The sequence below is a fragment of the Narcine bancroftii genome, chromosome 5, assembly GCF_036971445.1.
Source record: "Narcine bancroftii isolate sNarBan1 chromosome 5, sNarBan1.hap1, whole genome shotgun sequence".
NCBI lineage: Eukaryota > Metazoa > Chordata > Chondrichthyes > Torpediniformes > Narcinidae > Narcine > Narcine bancroftii.
The window spans coordinates 163,694,399-163,713,234 of record NC_091473.1 but is presented as its reverse complement, the minus strand read 5'-3'; the positions used below and the strand labels follow the sequence as shown (position 1 = coordinate 163,713,234).

General features: G+C 39.7%; 1 protein-coding gene and 1 long non-coding RNA gene across 2 annotated transcripts in view; one reads left to right on the top strand and one right to left on the bottom strand.

Moving 5' to 3' along the window:
- LOC138764119 (uncharacterized) overlaps positions 1 to 18,836 on the bottom strand; it is a 612,644-nt gene that overhangs the window by 566,408 nt on the left and 27,400 nt on the right. The window lies entirely within an intron of this gene.
- Positions 4,330 to 9,383, top strand: LOC138762844 (uncharacterized). Its single transcript, XR_011357198.1, has 3 exons — positions 4,330 to 4,406; positions 8,145 to 8,259; positions 8,959 to 9,383. It is a non-coding gene; the product is annotated as an uncharacterized lncRNA (long non-coding RNA).

Below are 18,836 nucleotides of genomic sequence, written 5' to 3'. Positions count from 1 at the left end.
ATCCCGCATTCTCCATAGCACGTCTGCCATTTTGGGAGCCAGTTCGCTTGCTGGTACGTGGGTTGCCAAAATCTATTTCTCTGATAAGGAATTCTTTTTTTCATCTCTTTGCTAAACAGTTTCATTTTTTGCTGGTGGGTTTAGATTTTCTTTTTATAATATAAAATATTACCATAATTTAATTAGTTTGATTGAGAATGTGGGGTACCTTGGATGAAATGGATTGATCTAAGGGTAATGCATTATTTTTTGATTTTTAATATGCATTTTTCGATGTGGAATTTCAATTTCAACAAAAATATTGAAAAATAAATGAGTTTTTTCCATAAATGCTGATGGGTGTCTTTTCTGCTGCTTAGTGCCAGTTGATCCATGTGAAATTATGAAAGAGTTCAAGTTTTAAACTCTAAAATAGCAATGCTGGTGTCTAAGCAGCATGGAATTCCATCATTCATAACATTGAACAATGAAGATTTGGCTTTCTGGACACTTCTGGGTGTATTTTATTGATTTTAGGCTGATGATTATGAAAATCACCATAAAAATTTCCTATCATGTACCTTTTTTGGATCCAACCTATTATTCCTGTCATATTTTAGGTCTACTAGTATATTGCCTTTAAAGCTAACTGTTTTGTCAGTCCATTGCACTCACTATGCTATTGCCTGAAGAACATGTGCATTAACATGTGTTCAATCGTCAATGTAATGCACAGCATCTGTATATGTGGGCTGCTTTTATAGTCTTTATGCATCTATCCTAATTAAGCATAGCCAGGCTTACGACAATATTTATTTACATAGCATCTGCACTTCAAGAATACAAATGCATGAAGTGCAACATGTCAATGAAAATTCCTTTTCTGCATTGGCCCTTGGATTTATTCCCTGCTGATCTTGGTGCAATCAGTAGTGAACATGCTGAAAGGTTTCACCAATATATTACGACCATGGAAAATCAGTATCAGGGCCAGTGGAATCCACCAGTGCTGGACACTGTTAAGCACCAAATGCTGGTGAACTTTGTTAATGCTAACTTCTATGTACAATACAAAAATTGCCTGCAACCAGTGACATTGGACTGTGATTCAAAAAACTTTTCTAATCTTAAATATACATTACACACACCTGTACTTAGTGTTAGGGGGCCGGGGGGAGGGGGGAGGGAAATTAAGTAGTTAGGTAGGTTAAGTAAGTAGGATAAATAATAATTTGGACACTGACACAAGAGGCATCAGATGCTGAGTACAAACAAAAATCAACGGCAAAACATTTTTAGATCTGTTGAACTAACGTAATGTGTTAGCATCATTATGTGATTAAACATGCTAAATTTAATAAAAGTAAAATTAATGTTTTGCCAACATCCTACACGATACAGCAAATCTAAAATTATCTTTGTGTTCAGCTTGAAGTTGTCTATCGTAATCCCCAATTTTATTTTTCCAGGAAATGAACCTTTTGAAAAAATATTGTTATCCAGTGAATTGGTCAATTCTGCATTGTTCCAACATATCATCACTGCCTTTCACAATATGTTGTCCAAAAATATAACACATGTGATACACGTTCTTTGGATGCCAGTTCAGAGTGCTGAAACTTTGGGCAACAACTCACCCTGGATCTATAAACACCAACTAGATTTAGATTCACAGTAACAAAATGGTTTCCAACCCAATATATAGGGTTAAAAATGATCTAGCGTTAAAAAGAAAAAGTCAGGCTTCAACTAGCTTGGGTTCTGTGGGGACCTCAGAATTTTAGCCTTTGCAAATGCCATTAATTATCCTTTATGAGATTTTTTTTCTAATTGGCTCAAAATTTAGCTTTTATTTCTCTCATGGCTACGCAGGCAGTGAAGCTCAAATGGAAGCATGTTGTTCTGCCTACTCATGTTCAATGGCTATGTGACGTCATGTCATGTTTAAATTTAGAGAAGATTAGATGCTCAATTTCCGATTTGAATTTAAATTTTCAAACACTGTGGGGACCCTTTTTGAATTACTTTTATAATCTTTGATTTGGTCTGAATGCAGAGGTGTTGACCTCTACAAGGGTAATCTTGTAGTGAAGTATTCTATACTGAGCTACTGTAAACAGCATTGTCAATGTGGAATCGCTGTACACATTGTCGAATTGATGTATACACGGGGAAGTCGATGTGCGCACTGTTGAGTTTAATTTTCTTCCAATTACAAATAAAATGGCACATAATCTCCAGAACTTTATTGGTGAGTTATCATCATCCTGCTCCGGCAAAAAGCAACTCACAGGCCAAGGGAGATCATCACATTTTGCAGACTCTGCCTCACGTATGGCAAAGGGGGATGCATGAAAAGAACATTTGGCGTTGTGCTCCCCTTTCCAGGAAATTAAAAAAAGTACAAGGCAGAGTACGCAGAACATCAATGGCTAAGAATCCAGACCCGTAGTTCTTCTACATTATATAACTATCGTCCAAGAGAAAGGTAAAATACCAACTAATTACCTGTAATGACCTAAAATTAGACTAAATTGGATTCATAAATAAAAGAACAACATCAATGTTAAAATATATCCACTGGGAATGGTTTTCCAGCTTTTGAACAGTTGATTCTCTTTTTGTAGCATAGCAACCAGTTATTTCTTCATATTTGATGCTATTAATTAATCTTTGTAAAGGTAAAATCATGAATATTCTAAGGGTGGGTGTAAAACATGGAATAAATTAAGTATCAGTCTGTTGTGTCTTTTGTTTCACGTGGGATTTAAGACACAGGTTTCACCTAAAATAATTTGATTATCTTAGTTAAAATCATATCATAAATATTAACCAGAACAATCATAGAAAGTATAATACTATTGTATGAATTCTTGCAAGAATTCTGATCTTGCCAATGAGATTTTGTGCAATCAAGAAGAAATAATAGAGTATGTCTTGAGAGGTTCAAAAGTTCAACAAAAGTGAATTAATTTTTGAAGGCTTAACATGTCTGCTTTTTAAATGTAAAAGAGTTTGAACAAAACATTCTGAAATGTGCTGAAAGGGAATGATTAAACTGTAGTGAAAGATTGTCATTCTGCTCAAAAGGATTATCCTAATTTCACTGCACTTTGAATATTTTTTCCCTGGTGTTTGAAGAAGCCATATTAACACATACTTTAAAGGTCAGGACCCACTGCAATTCGCCTACCGTTACGATCATTTCACAGCAGACACAATATCACTGGTTCTCCACTCAGCTGTGGATCACCTAGATAACAGCAACTCGTACAAACGGCTAGTCTTCATCGACTACAGCTCAGCCTTCAATATCATTATTCCCCCAGTGCTGGTCAACAAGCTCCAAATCCTGGGCCTCTGCAACTGGATTCTTGACTTCCTCATCAGAAGACCACAGTCAGTACAAATTGAAAACAACTTCTCCTCCTCAATGACGATCAGCACAGACGCACCCCAAGGATGCATGCTGAGCCCACTGCTCTACTCACTCTACAATTCAAATGCTATCTGCAAATTTGCCAATTATGCCACAGTTGTTGGCAGAATCACAGACGGCAACAAGGAAATCTACAGGAGAGAAATAGATCAGGTCATTGAGTGGTGTCACAACAACAACCTTGCACTTGACATTAGCAAAACCAAGGAGATGATTATGGACTTCAGGAGGAAATCAGGAGATCACGACCCAGTCCTCATTGAGGGGTCAGCAATGGAAAGGGTAAAGAACTTCAAATTCCTGGGTGTCAACATCTCTGAGAATCAGTCCTAGAGCCTCCATGTTGATGCAATCATGAAGAAGGTACCCAGCGGCTATACTTTGTGAGGAGTTTGAGAAGATTGAGTAGGTCAGCAAAGACTCTCAAAAACCTCTACAGGTGTAGAGTGGAGAGCATTCTGTCAGGTCACATCACTGTCTGGTACGGAGATGACAACACTCAGGACAGAAAAAAAAACTGCAGACGGTTGTTCACCCGGCCTGTGACATCACAGGCACCATTCCACTGAGGATATCTACAAAAGGCAGTATCTTAAGAAAGCAGCCTCTATTCTCAAGGACCCCCACCACCCAGGCCATGCCCTCTTCACTCTGCTACCATCATTCAGCAGCACAAGGATAGCTTCTTCCTCACTGCCATCAGATTCCTGAATAGTCAATAAACCAAATACGCTGCCTTAAATTTTCTTTTATTTTTTATTGCACTGTATTTAGTTATTTTGAAATGTAGTTAATATAAATTTAGATAACTGTGATGCAGTTACAAAACAATGCATTTTGTGACATGTTGCTGACAATAAATTTTGATTCTGATCTGAACTGTTGTATTTTAAATAGTTGGGAACATTTTAATTATTTTTAAAAAGAGGTGTTTCTTGCAAGGCCAACATAAATAGTATTCTTCAATTGTTCAGTCTTTTCGATGAAGGTATTATATGGCTTTTGGTGGATTGGGAGTTCTGGATTTAAGTCCAGTAATGTTGTTGATTTGGGACCTGATGAAGAACTCGTAGATATAATGTAGTCATCTCACACGCCTATTGTCCTGGTGGTGGATGTCATAGGTCAGGAATCTCAGCATGTAACATTTGATTTTGGAAATGGTGCACATTGTTTTTACAGTGGTCTGACGATAGACTGAGGGAATAGTTAGGGTGGTGGATGAGGTGCCAACCAAGTGAGCTGCTTTGCCCAACTTAATGATGATAGGGGAGTGATGCTCTACAAAGAGAAATTATTTCCCGAGTGGTTTCAACTTTGCCCTCCATTAATATGCTAGCTCCTTCTTTCTCAAGGAGAGGGAGGTAAAAATACATGCGCAGCAACTATTCCTTAAATAATTGAAAGCGTTGCTATTACTGCAAAGGAGGAAAGATAAATCATTAATGTGGGTGTCAAGGGTGTGACCTGTCAAAGTACCTCTCTGTCTCCATCTCCGGAAACAAACTCTCGAAAGACATCTACAAACCCATCAACTTCCACAGCTACCTTGACTACCTTTACAATCTGTCCCATGTAAGGATGTCATTCCTTTCTCTCAATTCATCCTTCTCTGTTGCATCTGCTCCCAGGACAAGGCCTTCCATGCCAGATGTCCTCCTTCTTCGAACGATGCAGCTTCCCCGTATTGCCATCAACTCAACCATCACCTGCATAACTTCCATTATCCACACATATGCCCTGTCCCCCTGTGTCCGCATGCATAACAAGGATAGGATACCCCTTCTCCTCACCAACCAACCCCACCCCCCAGCCTCCATCATATCATCATCTGCTATTTCCACAATATACTATGTGATACTACCACCAGAAACATCTTCCCTTCTCCTCCTTCTTCACCGTCCACAGGACTTACTCCTTTACCCACTCTTCTCACCAATCACCCCCTTAGGACCTACCTCTGTGACCACAGGAGGTCTCTCTCTCTCTCTCTTCCATTTTCTGTCTCCTTTCCCCAGCTCTGCTTCCACAGTAGTCCAACACCCCCCCCCCACCTCTCCCAGTCAATTCTCACCGTCCCTCTCTCCTGTATCCCATCCATATCCAGTTAACACCTTTTGTCTGATGGTACTCCTTACCATGCCCATTCTTCCCTCCCCATCCTTTTAATTCAGGTGTCTTCCTGCTTTTTACTCATACCTTGAAGGGCTCATGCCCAAAATATCTGTAATATATCTTTGTCTCTCTTAGACACTGCAAGACCTGTTGAGTTTCTCCAGCATTTCTGTGTTTTTACTGCAATCACAGCTTCTGCAGACTTCGGTGTTTCACTAAATAAACTCAGAGTTTTTTTTTCCCAAGAGCATAGGAAGCTGAAGAATGGTATATAAAATCATTTAGGGGCATAAGGTGAATAGTTATTCTTTAGCCCCCAAAATAATGATAGAGGTTGTCTTGCTCGCAGAACAAACAGAAATCTTTTCACACTGACAAAGGTGTTTTTATGGAACAATCTCCCAGAGGAAGTGGTAGAGTTGGGTACAATTACAGCTTTGAAAAGATATTTGGGGTCAAGAACATGGATAGGAAATGATTAAGGGGCCAAGTGCAGGCAGATGGGAAAATTGGTCGACATGGAAAAAGTGGGCTGAAGGGTCCCTTTTCATGCTGTACATCTCTAACTGAGATATCCCAGTTTTGTTCATTCATCATTACAGGTATCTATATGCAACAAGGAGGCAACCTGTTGACAAGAAAAATGCGAAAGGGCCAGAAAAATAATGGCAAAAGGGCTCTTTTCACCCATATCTACACTTTCAGTTTTACCCCAATGCCTCTGTCATTGGTGCTGGTGGAACAGGGTATAAGTGGTTCAAAATGTAAAGGGTGTCAACCAGGAGAATTTCAGTCACCAGAACACTGTACAAAAATTCTAACTCTGCATCTATTGAAGATTAAGGGATTACACAACAATGAACAATGAGGAGAGTAAAGAATTGGATATCTTGTACAATTTTGAGTCTCAACATTGCATTGCATTGCATTCAAAATAATTCTTGGAAAACAATCTTCCCTACTGAAACCGTAATTTTTGAAAAGCAAATGACTTTTAGTTTGTGTGAATAAGGGAGGCTGTAGACAGACTGCAGTCACAACAACCCGGGTACAAATTTGGTGCTGTCTTTAAGGAGTTTTTACTTTGTCTCCCAATCTGTATGGATTTCCTCCAGATGCTCCAGTTTCCTCCCACATTCTAAATACATATGGGGTTCGTAGGTTAGTTGGCCATATGGGTGTATTTTAGCGGAGCGAGCTCATGGATCAGAAGGGCCTGTTACCATTCTGCATCTCTAAATTTAAAAAAAACTCCCCTTTCTCTACAAGGGACAGCGTGGTTGGTGTAATGGTTAGCTCAATGCTTTTACAACACTAGCAATCAGGACCGGGCCAGAGTTCAAATCCTGTGCTCTCTGTAAGGAGTTTGTACAGTCTCCCCATGTCTGTGTGGGTTTTCTCTGGGGGCTCCAGTTTTATCCCACCATTCAAAATATAGGTTAACAGGGTGTAAATTGGGTGGCACAGACTCATGGGCTGAATGGCCTGTTACTGTGCTGTATGCCTAAATATTTAAAATTTAAAATAAATTTAAATTTAAGTTTAATTCCACTGTTGACAAAGTAATCAAAGAATCCTAGGCTCATGTGATGGACAACACAAAAGGATTTCTTGTCAGAGTAGATATTATTTTGATCAATTCTATTTACCTCTAAAAGTCTAAATGCTGAGAGCCAAATCTTGGTGCAGAATTTCTTGATGCAAATGTGTTCATTCAATGATACATAGGCTGTCCAGGTCACAGGTGATTTGATGCAGCAATAATAAAGAGAACTAACTTATGCTGAGTGGAGAAGTCACCAACCTTCATTAGGCAGCTTAACCCAGCTGGAGTTCAATCTTTGGAACTTAGCTTTCAAGATAGAGCTGTGCATAATAACAATTTCCTGAGGTCCTTCTACTGCATGAAAATCTGTGCCTTAATGAGAAAAGTTAAATTTTGCTTTCATCTACTTTGAGATGAAAAAGCAGGGCACGCAATTAAAAGAAAACCAATTTTCTTTTCAAATCTTGAACTGGGCTTTCAGTTTTTACAAACAAAATTAATAGAAAGGATGAAATTAGGCAAAGAGGATCACCGAAATTTCCAAAAATTGAAACAATGATAAATTGCTTGGAAATTCAGTGTAACTGTGCACAATGTAAAATGCAATGATTTTATTAATGACTATTTTCATAATTATTCATAATTCTAAACCCAAGAGGGCGTGTGCTATCCAAAAGGGCAGGATATTTGACACATGAGCAAACTTAAAAAGGTGCCACTGTTCCACAAGGTAGAAGAGACAACCTTGCAGGAGATGGGTGAAGAAACCTTCCTGAGTTCGAGGGATGGAAGGGATGGAAATTGAATGAAGACAAATAGATATTAGGATAAATGAGAAAAAAAGGTTTTAGCTGTGAGGATGTTTGTAACTATATTTTAAACAAACCCGTTTGATCATCAACTTAATCATAAAACTATATATCCTATGAGGAAGCTATTTCACTCATTATGCATTTGATGACAAGCTGAAAAAACTATCCAATGAGTATTCAGATTTCAGATTTATTGCTTGTAATGATGTAATGGGGGGGACATATTATACTGACTGTTTACTATTGACTATAGCTGTAGAGATACTCCACCCTACTGGTACAGGTACACATTCCTTTATCCGGACATCTAAATTCTGGAAAGCTCCAAAATCCGGCAAGTGAGGAAAGAAATCGGCAGCGCAAGTCAGGTGGGTGAGAGACCAGCAGCGTGAGTTGGGCGAGGTGGGGGGGGGGGGGGGGGAGAGACCGGCAGCGTGAGTTGGATGTGTGGGGGAGACAGGCAGTGTGAGTCGCGCGGGCAGAGACTGGTAGCGCAAGTCGGGCAAGGGGGGAGACCGGCAGCGCGACTCGGGCAGGTGAGGGGGGAGACCGGCAGCACAAGTCAGGTGGGCGTGGGAGGGGGGGGCGAGACGGCAACACGACTGGAAGGGGGTGGAGGTGGATACAGCAGCACAATTCGGGTGGGCTTAAACCAGGCTTTCTGAAATTCGGAAAAATCCGTAATTTGGAACACACTGTTCCCCAAGGGTTCCGGATAAAGGATTGTGTACCTGTATAACAGATGTATTTGCTTTCCCACTGGCCAGTTTAGTGGTGGTTATAGTCTGTTAAATAAAAGCCATTACAGAAGATGCTATTTCTGCGGTTTGGTGCTACGTGTTCGCTCACAGTGCCCTGTGCAGCAAGCCAATTGTGCCAACTGCGGAAAGCGAGGGCACTGGGCCAGAGCCTGCCAGGCGTGAGAGTCCTTGCCTAGCTCACACCGTGAGCTGATAAGTAAGAAGAAGAAGAAGCGCTACTAATAAGCAGGGGCACCACCACAAGACTGCTGTGTTGACCTGGAAAGCCAACAATTCATTGAGTTCTTCTTCCTCTTCTCCTTCTAGTGAATTCGTAAGTGGAACTGGCAGCGACATAGTGAACTCTGACAGATTGCTGCCACGGGGAGTCCCTGTTCTGATGTTGATGATGATAAATCAAGATGAACCCCACAGCCTGAAGCATTCCATGATGAAGGTGGAGGTAAACAGGGAGCTCATTGACTGTTTATTCAATTTGGGCAGTACCGACAGCTATATTCATCCTACGACCGCTAGCGCCCTGAATCTAAGCCCAAAATTTCTATGGGATGATTACCAACATGATATCACCTAGACTGTGAGATTCTTTTTTCTTGTGGGTGAGGCAGCATGACCACTTATTGGTGGTGCAAAAACACTCAACATACACATGTAAACAAATAATGTAATGTTAATAAACTGACAATGCAATACCATTAAAAAAAATCAATAAAATGCAAATGTTAGAGTCCTTCCATGAGTCACTGATTGAGTTTGTTGTTGAGGAGGGGGAGCAGCTGTTCCTGAACCTGGAGGTGTGAGTCTTGTGACACCTCTGCCTCTTTCCTGATGGTAGCAGCGAGAACGGAATGTGTGGTGGGTGGTATGGATCCTTGATTATTGCTGCTGCTCTCCAAAGGCAGTGTTCCCTGCAGATGTTATTGATGGTGGGGCGGATTTTGCCTGTGATGTCCTAGGCTGAATCCAATGCCTTCCACAGGGCTTTACACTCAGGGGTATTGGTGTCCCCATACAGTCCATGATGCAGAGAGTCAGCACACTTTCCACCACACATCTGTAGAAATTTGACAGAGTTTCCAATGTCATACCAAACCTCTACAAACTCCTGAGGAAGTAGAGGCCCTGACGTGTTTTTTTAACGATGTAATTAGTGTGTTGGGTCCAGGAGAGGTCCTCCGAGACAGTGATTCCCAAGAACTCAGATTTGTTCACTCTCTCAATTTCTGATCCCCCAATGATCACTGGATCGTACACTTCTGGTTTTTCCTTCCTGAAGTCAACAATCAGCTCCTTGGTTTTGGTGACATTGACTACAAGGTTGTTGTTGATACACCATTCAGCCAAGTTTTCAATTTCCCTCCTGTATGCTGACTCATTGCACCTTTTTATACAACCCACTACCGTGGTATCATCAGTGAATGTATAGATGGTGTTGTTGTACTGAGCCACACAGTCATAGGTGTATAGCGAGTAGAGCAGGGGGCTAAGAATGCAGCCCCGTGGTGCTTCAGAACTGATGGAGATTGTGGAGGAGATGTTCTTACCGATCCTTATTGATTGTGGTCTGGAGTTGAGAAATCTAGGATCCAATTTCACAGTGGGGTGTTGAGTCAGAGGTCAATTTTGAGGGTACGTTAGCGTTAAATGCCAACTGTGGTCAATAAAGAGCATCCTGATGTATGCATCTTTGCTCTCCAGGTGTTCCAGGGCTATGGTAGGTGAATTGGAATGGATCCATGTCACTGCTCAGGCAGAAGCTGATGTGCTTTGACAAGGTAACAACTATCCAATTGGTATTAACCCTAGTCTTTTTCCAATACTTCAAATATTCATTATTTTAAAGTTACAACTTTACAATGGGACTGCATAAAGCTTAATTGACATTAGTTAGATCAATTCAACTTGATTGCAATGATAAAACTGAAAATATCATTACCTGTAAAGAAGGCACTCTGAATCACTAACAGCATCTTGGGCATTTGTTTCATTTAACTATACATCCATTAAATCAAGAGGCTGTGGTCATTTTTCCAAGCAATTAGCTCAATTACCACAACTCTCTATATTGTTGTAAAATCTGAACTATTACCTATTGCGCAGTACCAAATGAAGTACATCTACCCAAAGGTTCACAAAATAATGCATATAAGGCAATTTTTAGATAATATTAATATAGTACAACACGTTCTTCTTTTTGGGCTGTACCTTGGAATGAAGGATGACTCATTTCGTGCAGTAACGTGGTTTGCAGACAAAGTGCGTGACCAATTAGACTGAGTGTCATTAAATGCTTGAAGGTAGAAAATATGGGCTTTGGAAAAAGACATTGACTTTGGCTCACTTATCCTTCATTTGAAGCTCAAGCACTCCACTAAACTTTACACAGAGTATGATCCTTATACAACTACTTTCATACAGTTGTGCTGTGTACATCACTGTTCTCATGTTAGTTCATTGAAACATGACAATACATCTTACTAAATAAATAAAATTAATGAGATCGGATTTCATCTTGGAGTCTTCATTCTGGCATCCTACTCTTTTAAGAATCTTCCTTTACCTGCTTTTGCATCTGAACTTCTCAAATACTTTCAGGGCATCGAGGTGGCAAAAAATGCAATTGTAAACGTTTAGAGCTGCAAGTCTTGATGCCAAAGAAAATGATCTTATAAAATATCATTAGTAAATGCTGAAATGGATGAGGCAATAATTGCTTTTCAAAAAAAAAGCTGAACAGAACTAAAATGAACAGAAGGATAATAATAGATAATGCTACACAGGTTATTAACTGTTCCTCAGTCTTTCCATTTCATTGCCATGTTAATCATGGTAAATTACATTTCAATTGTGTCTAAAAGCCTCCAAACACCATTGTATTCAATGGGCAATAACATTACTGCTTCTGATTCTGTGCTATGCTCACAGCAGAATATTCCTATTATAAATTCATAAAAATGAGCAGTGTTTATAGCAAAATCAAGGACAAATGTCACCAATCCTTCTGTATTGGAAAAGTCTAGACCTATTTTTATAAGAGGCCAGATTCCACTGGATAAGGCCAGCCGAGAATCACCACTCGTGCTCCCCTTAATTAATTGGGCCACATGCAGAGGTATGAAGATGCAGATCCACTATGCCCTCAGATTAGGTGGCGAGATCTGGATAACAACTAAGCTCTGGTGACAGTACACAGGGGTCCTGCTCTCAATACCTCTGACAAGCTTTGAGGGGAGGCCAACCTCGGTTTGTACCATAATCTTTTGTCAGTGTTAAGCCATGTATAAAATACAATGTATCAAAATAAAGTTTATTACAATTACAAAAATGCATAAATGCTCTACAACTTTAAACAGAAGCAAAATAGAAGCTTCCCTTCTCTCTCCACAACTGCATGCCCATTATCCCTATTCACCTGACAGCGTCTGTCATTGATCCCAGGATGAGAAATGGATTTTGGCTTGACAGATTGTGAGTTCCATACTGTCAAATTTTAATCTGTTTTATATGAAATGGTAAATTTCTAACTTCAATAGAAAGCTGCTGAATAGAAAATCTTTCCCTCATCTCTTCTATCACACGGGACTGGCTCCTGACCAATTATAAAGCACACAAAGATACAAGAATACTCAAACATTAAAGCATATATTGCTGGGGAGTAACATCATGGCAAATTCACATTTACCCAGTACTTCATGCAAAATTAACACCTGGTTTCCCTTTATAAAATATAATGGATAGGAAAGAATACATCAACCTCATAGCAATAGATCCAAGATGAAGGTTTAAATTATATAATCGTGAAGAATAGATGGTGCCACTCACACTTTGCTATCTTCAATGTTTATTTCAATATGTGGTGACTTAAATTATTCCACTTTATTAATTCTATCTGGTGGTCCAGTTTATTTTGACTGTCCTGCCTGTACAAGTAAATTAATAATCAGGATATGCTCTGCTGGCTGCCGGCTACTTTCATTGTTAACCCATTCATTCATCCTGTCTTCAACCTTCCTTGTTTTTCACAAGATTTGTGCTGCATGGATGAAGATCAGCTAAAATCTCTTAAATATATCACATGAGAGCATTGCCTGGAAATTGGAGAGGCTGCGCTAAAACATAATAGTGTGCAAAACGAGTACTCCCCTTAAAGTTACATCCGAAAAATGGGTGGAGATAGTGATCTCATTTCTCATATCAAAAGGATGACTAATTTTGTGTCTACGACACAAATTTTTAAAAAAGAAAAAAAATTACCTCAAAGTAGCATTTTTAGATCACTCCTAATAAGACCCTCTTCAAAGAATGGATGCCTTTGTGAATTGGAATAGACAACAGAAGTCATGTGCACCAATCCTCCACTGTGACATTGAATGTACTGGCTTGAAATTTTATTGACATGTTTTGGAATGAAACCTATATACATTGAATTGAAGACGAATGCTTTCCATTGAGCCAAAACTGGCAATTGATGTGCAGGCTGCCAGTATTACACATGCTTCCTCATTAATATGTCTGGGTAATCAAAACTTCTGACAAGAGTTCAATGAGGAAATGTTGGCTTGATTTTTAATAAATGCAATATCCAAACATTTGAATAGATGGACAAGATGGAAAAGGAGGAACTGCCCTGATAATAAAGATGGGAGAAAGAGTCATTCCTCAAAAATAATCAGGGAGATGTACAGTTTGGGTTATGGTAAAAAAAAAAGTACAAAGGGGCAAAACATTTCAAATGTGCTCTCTGTAAACCTCCAAAGAGTAGTGATAATATCAAAGTAAAACATGAAAGCCTGCAGATATCATGATTAAAGTAAAAACACAATGCTGGAGAAACCCAGCAGGTCAAACAGTATCCTTTATATCGCAAAGATAAAGATAAATAACCAAAATTTCGGGCTTGAGCCCTTCATCAAGGTATGAGCATAAAGTAGGCAAGCACCCAAACAAAATGATGAGGGAGCGGGGCAAGGGGAAGAGCACAGATCCACAGGCAGGAGGCAATAGGTGGATAAGGGAGGGTCGGCACACCAGCAAACAGGGAGAGGAGGGATGACTCTGTGAAGGGAGAGAAAAAGGGGTGGAGAGCTGGAGGAAAGAACGTGGGATGGGGAAGAAAAGGAGAACAGGGAGTAGGCTAGCAGAAACCAGAGAAGTTATGTTCATGCCATCTGATTAGAGTGCCCAGATGGAATATTTGGTGTTGCTCCTCCAATTTATGGGTGGCGTTGGTTTGCCGGTACATGAGGCCATGGACAGACATGCTAGCACTGGAGTGGAGTGCAGAATTGAAATGGATGGCCTCTGAGAGATCCTTTGTCATTGATGTGAAAGGAGCAAAGGTGCACAGCAAAGCAATCTCGCAGTCTGCGTCCAATCTCTCCAATGTTGAGAAGGCCACAACAAGAGTACCAAATGCAGAAGATGACTCCCACAAATTCACAAGTGAAGTGTTGCTTCACTTGGAAGGACTGTTTGGGTTCCCAAATAGTGATGAGGGTGGAGGTGTGGGTACAAGTGTGCCACTTCCTGCAGTCACAGGGAAAGGTGCTAAGGGGGTAATTAATGGGAAGAAATGAGTGGATGGAGTCACTTGGAGGGAGAGATCCCTATGGAAGGCAGAGAGACGAATATGTGCCTGGTGGTGGGAAAATATTGATGGTGATGGAAATTTTGGAGGATTATGTAATGTGTTGGATGCAAAGGCCAATGGGGTGGTAAGGTGAGGATAAGGGGAATCCTGTTTTATGTTGAGTCTGTGGGCAGAGGGAGCCAATACAGATGACTAGGAAATGGAGGAGATGCGGGTAAGGGCTGAATTAATGGTGATGGAGGGGAAGCCATGTTTGTGGAAGAAAGCAGACATTTCAGATGATCTGGACTGGAAGACCTCATCTTGGGAGCAGATACGACAGAGACAGAGGAATTGAGAGAAAGGAATAGATTCCTTGCAGGCGGCTTGTGTGAAGAAGTGTAGTCATGGTGGTTCTGAGAGTTGGTAGGTGTGATAGTACAGAATACTATCACCAATGTATATATTTGTATATATTTACATATAGTAATAGTGATTGGCTGAGAGCCGCAGCCATGCCTATTGCTGGGTCATAAAGGGCTCGATGTAATTCCCTCCAGTCTTTTGCTAATAAAAGCCTTGGTTTGAGTCAACAAGTCTTTCAGTCATTCAATGCGCTACAGTAGGTTTGTAAAAAATGTCCGTAGAAAGCTTGTCACCGGAAATGGTGACAGAGAAATCAAGAAAGGAGAGGGTGTTGCATGAGTTTTGATGTCGGGTGAGTCAGTAGTAAAGTGAATAAAGTGGACAAGCTCATTGTGGGTGCATGAGGCAGTGCCGATGTCGTCGTCAGTGCAGCAGAGGAAGAGTTTTGAGGCCTTGCCTGTGTCGGCTTGCAGTATGCTGTGCTAATATGGGGATTCATTTTAAATTATAACATTAGAGGTGTGTGTAAAGGTAATGGGACAATTTAATATACATGTGGACCAGTTAACTTTCGAAGCAGTAATACTATGAAACATGAATTCAAGGAGTGTGTAAGAAATGGTTTTCTGGATCAGACTGAGGAGAAACTAATGAGGGACATTTAATTCCAGACTGTGGAATGAGAAAGAAATGATTATTGGTCTTACTTTTCAAGGCGTTTTGAGAGAAATTATAATATATGACAACTTTGCATAAAGACTGAAATTGATTCAGTTCAATCTAAACAAAATACATAAAAAAGATTGACTATGTCTGATTTGAAAGCTACATTAAAAAATATCGTGGTATATCAATGCTGTCCATATCAATGATCTGGATGATAATGTGATAAATTGGAACAGCAAGTTTGCTGATGGCCCTAAGAATGGATGTGTTGTGGACAGCATGGAAGTCTTTCAAAGTTTGTCGATGGATCTGGACCAGTTGGAAAAATGGGACAGAAAATGGCAGATGGAATTTAATGCAGACAAGTATGAGGTGTTACATTTTGAAAGGACAGACCAAGGTAGGACATACACAGTAAATGGTAGGGCACTGAGGAGTGCAGAGGAACAAAGGGATCTGGGAATACAGATACATAATTCCTGAAAGTGGGTCACAGGTAAACAGGGTTGTAAAGAAAGCTTTTGGGATCTTGGCCTTCATAAATCAAGAGTTGGGATGTTACGGTGATGTTGTATAAGACATTGGTGATGCCAAATTTGGAGTATTGTGTGCCGTTCTGGTCACTTAACCACAGGAAGAATATCAGTATCATTGAAAAAATGCAGAGAAGATTTACTAGGATGTTGATGGGTCTTCAGGAGTTGAGTTACAAGGAAAGATTAAACAGATTGGGAGCATAGAAGAATGAGGGGAGATTTGATAAAGGTTTACAACACTATGAGGGGTATAGACAGAGTAAATGGGCATAAGCTCTTTTCACAGATTAGGAGAGATAAATACAAGAAGACATGGCTTTAGGGTGAAAAGGGAAAGATTTAGCAGGATATTAGGGGGAACCTTCACAGAGTGTAGAACAAGCCGCCATCTGACTTGGTAAGTGTGGGCTCACTCTTAAATTTTAAGAATAAATTGGATAGATACATGAACGGGAGAGGTCTGGAGGGTTATGGAATGGGTGCAGGTCAATGGGGTAGTGGAAAAATATTTTGGCACAGACTAAAAGGGCTCAATGGCTAACATTTGATAATTAAAGCAAAGCCTATATCCTTTTGGTTCAAAAATCCAACAAGAAAATTATCCCATTCTTGGCTGGCGAGTGAAATTAAATATATATCAAAGGAAAAAGTGTATAATTTTATAAAAGGAGAAGTGAGGTGAAGAATGGGAAATTTTCAAAATTTGGCAAAACTGAGGCAATGGAGTCAGACAGTTCTACAGCATGGAAGCAGGCCTCTCAACTTGACTTGTCCACGTATTGCAAGTTTCATCTGAGCAGATCCCATTTGCTTGTGTTTCACTCAATTCCTCTGAAGCTTTTCTACCAAATTACTGTGTAAATCTCTTTTCAATGTTGTAATTTTACTCCTCTGACAATCACCTTTTCTAGCACAGTGTCCGACCCTGAAATGTTGATCAACCACTTTGCAACATGGATTTTGCCTGACCTGGAGTCCCTCCAGCTTCCCTTTATATCCAGGTAGCTAACTCAACCAAGATTCCACATCATCTCTCCTTCCAGACCAGCTTATCATGAGGAACCTTGTCAAAGGCTTTGCTGAAGACCATTTGTTCACTGTCCTGCCCTCATCAATGCTCTTAGTTACCTCTTTTTAAAAAAATACCAGGAATGTCAGTGGAGTTGCATTATCATCCTATTGAATGGCAGAGCAGGTTTGATGGCCCACAAGGTCTACTCTTGATCCTATTTCTTTTATGTTCTTATTTCAATTCTGCTCAGTGAAATAGAATAGAGTGCACGAGGAACCACACAAAATCCAATGGGAACTGTTTCTCAGAAGGGAACATCTCTGAGTTAATGTGACAATGTGAAAGTAAACTTCATAATGATTACATTTCCAAACAGGCAAATCTGATGGATGGTTTAGATTGTGAAGATTTTGAACAGTAGTGCTTCCCTCATCTAACACGATAGTGGAAGACTCGGCCAATAATTGGCTTCTGTTAATCTATCACTTGTAAAATTGGCCAGAATAAAACGCAGATGTCACTCTCAAGAAAATTATAAATTGTAAATTGTAAGTTCCAGGAACTGTTTGTTCCTGATGCCAAAAGAAATGTCTGCAATCAATATGAACAAACTTTGCATAATTCAGCTGTTAAATTTCCCAGCATCTCGTCCTCGATCATTTTGGTTTTATGTGGTCAGCAGCACAACTTAAGCTAGTACAACGTTTGAACTGTACATTCCTCAAGCACTCCATTAGCCTTGACTTTTCGTCTCTTAAATAACATCAAAAGAGACAATGACTCCCATTAACTCAGTTCCTATAAAAATTTAACAAGGTAACAGGAGCCATGTAAAATTGCAAAGCTCAAGTCATGCCAGTTGACTCCATATTGTTGTGAAGCAACGATGATGTAAAAATAATGTAGGCATCCAATTTGAATTGTTTATTAAAAAAAATAATGAATATAATTCCTTTGATAGAATAGTTTCATACAACAGGTCAGCCTAAATCAGCTTCACAGTAATCTGCAGTAGCTGAGACAAGTTTCCCACACATCATACGTCAAGATATCACATCAGACCAAACACAGCCCACAGCATTCAAGTATTATTTTAAGTATTATGATCATTTTTCCACTTACATATTTGACATTGTATCAATTTGCATTGCCATTTAATGCATCATTCAGAATAGGTCATACTAATCAAGGAATGTGTTCATTATAATTCAAAAGTACCGATATCTGACTTTTCAAATGTGAATAAGGCCTTTAACATAATATGGCAAAACAGCACATTGATTAATAGCTGCAAGATGATTAGTCAGTTCAAGCTCTTATCTTTAAAAGGACAGAGTGCATCCATTATTTAGTTGCAGTGACACGTACAGTATGGTAATTTCCAGACATTTAAATCAACAGCTAAATTACTGTCTTTTGTTGCATTCATTAATTTCACGTTTGGATATAATTAAATAATGTCAACTTAAGAGAAATGTCACATGGTCATAAATAAACTCATGAACTAACACATGCACCCACAATGCATTATAAATTGAGTTAATCAATTGTTCTTTCAACTTGTTGAATGTTAACTTTTTTGTCTTGTTAACAACCTCCAATTATCATCTCCAACTCTGGTTTTCTATCTGCCTATTGCTTTCAATCAAAGCGAAACAACCTTGCAGAAAGACACATTTATTTTGTACATCTCAAAGCACTTTAATGCAGAAAATATGGTAGCAAATTTGTGCTGCATCAGGCACACATGAAAGCAATGTTATCACAATTGATCTGTTTTACTAATAATAAGTGAAGGATAAATATTTACCATTAAATAATTTCCCTCATCTTTGAAACGTGTTATAGATGGATGGGTCACGTCTCCAGAATGGAGGACCATCGCCTTCCCAAGATCGTGTTATATGGTGAGCTCTCCACTGGCCACCGTGACAGAGGTGCACCAAAGAAAAGGTACAAGGACTGCCTAAAGAAATCTCTTGGTGCCTGCCACATTGACCACCGCCAGTGGGCTGATAACGCCTCAAACCGTGCA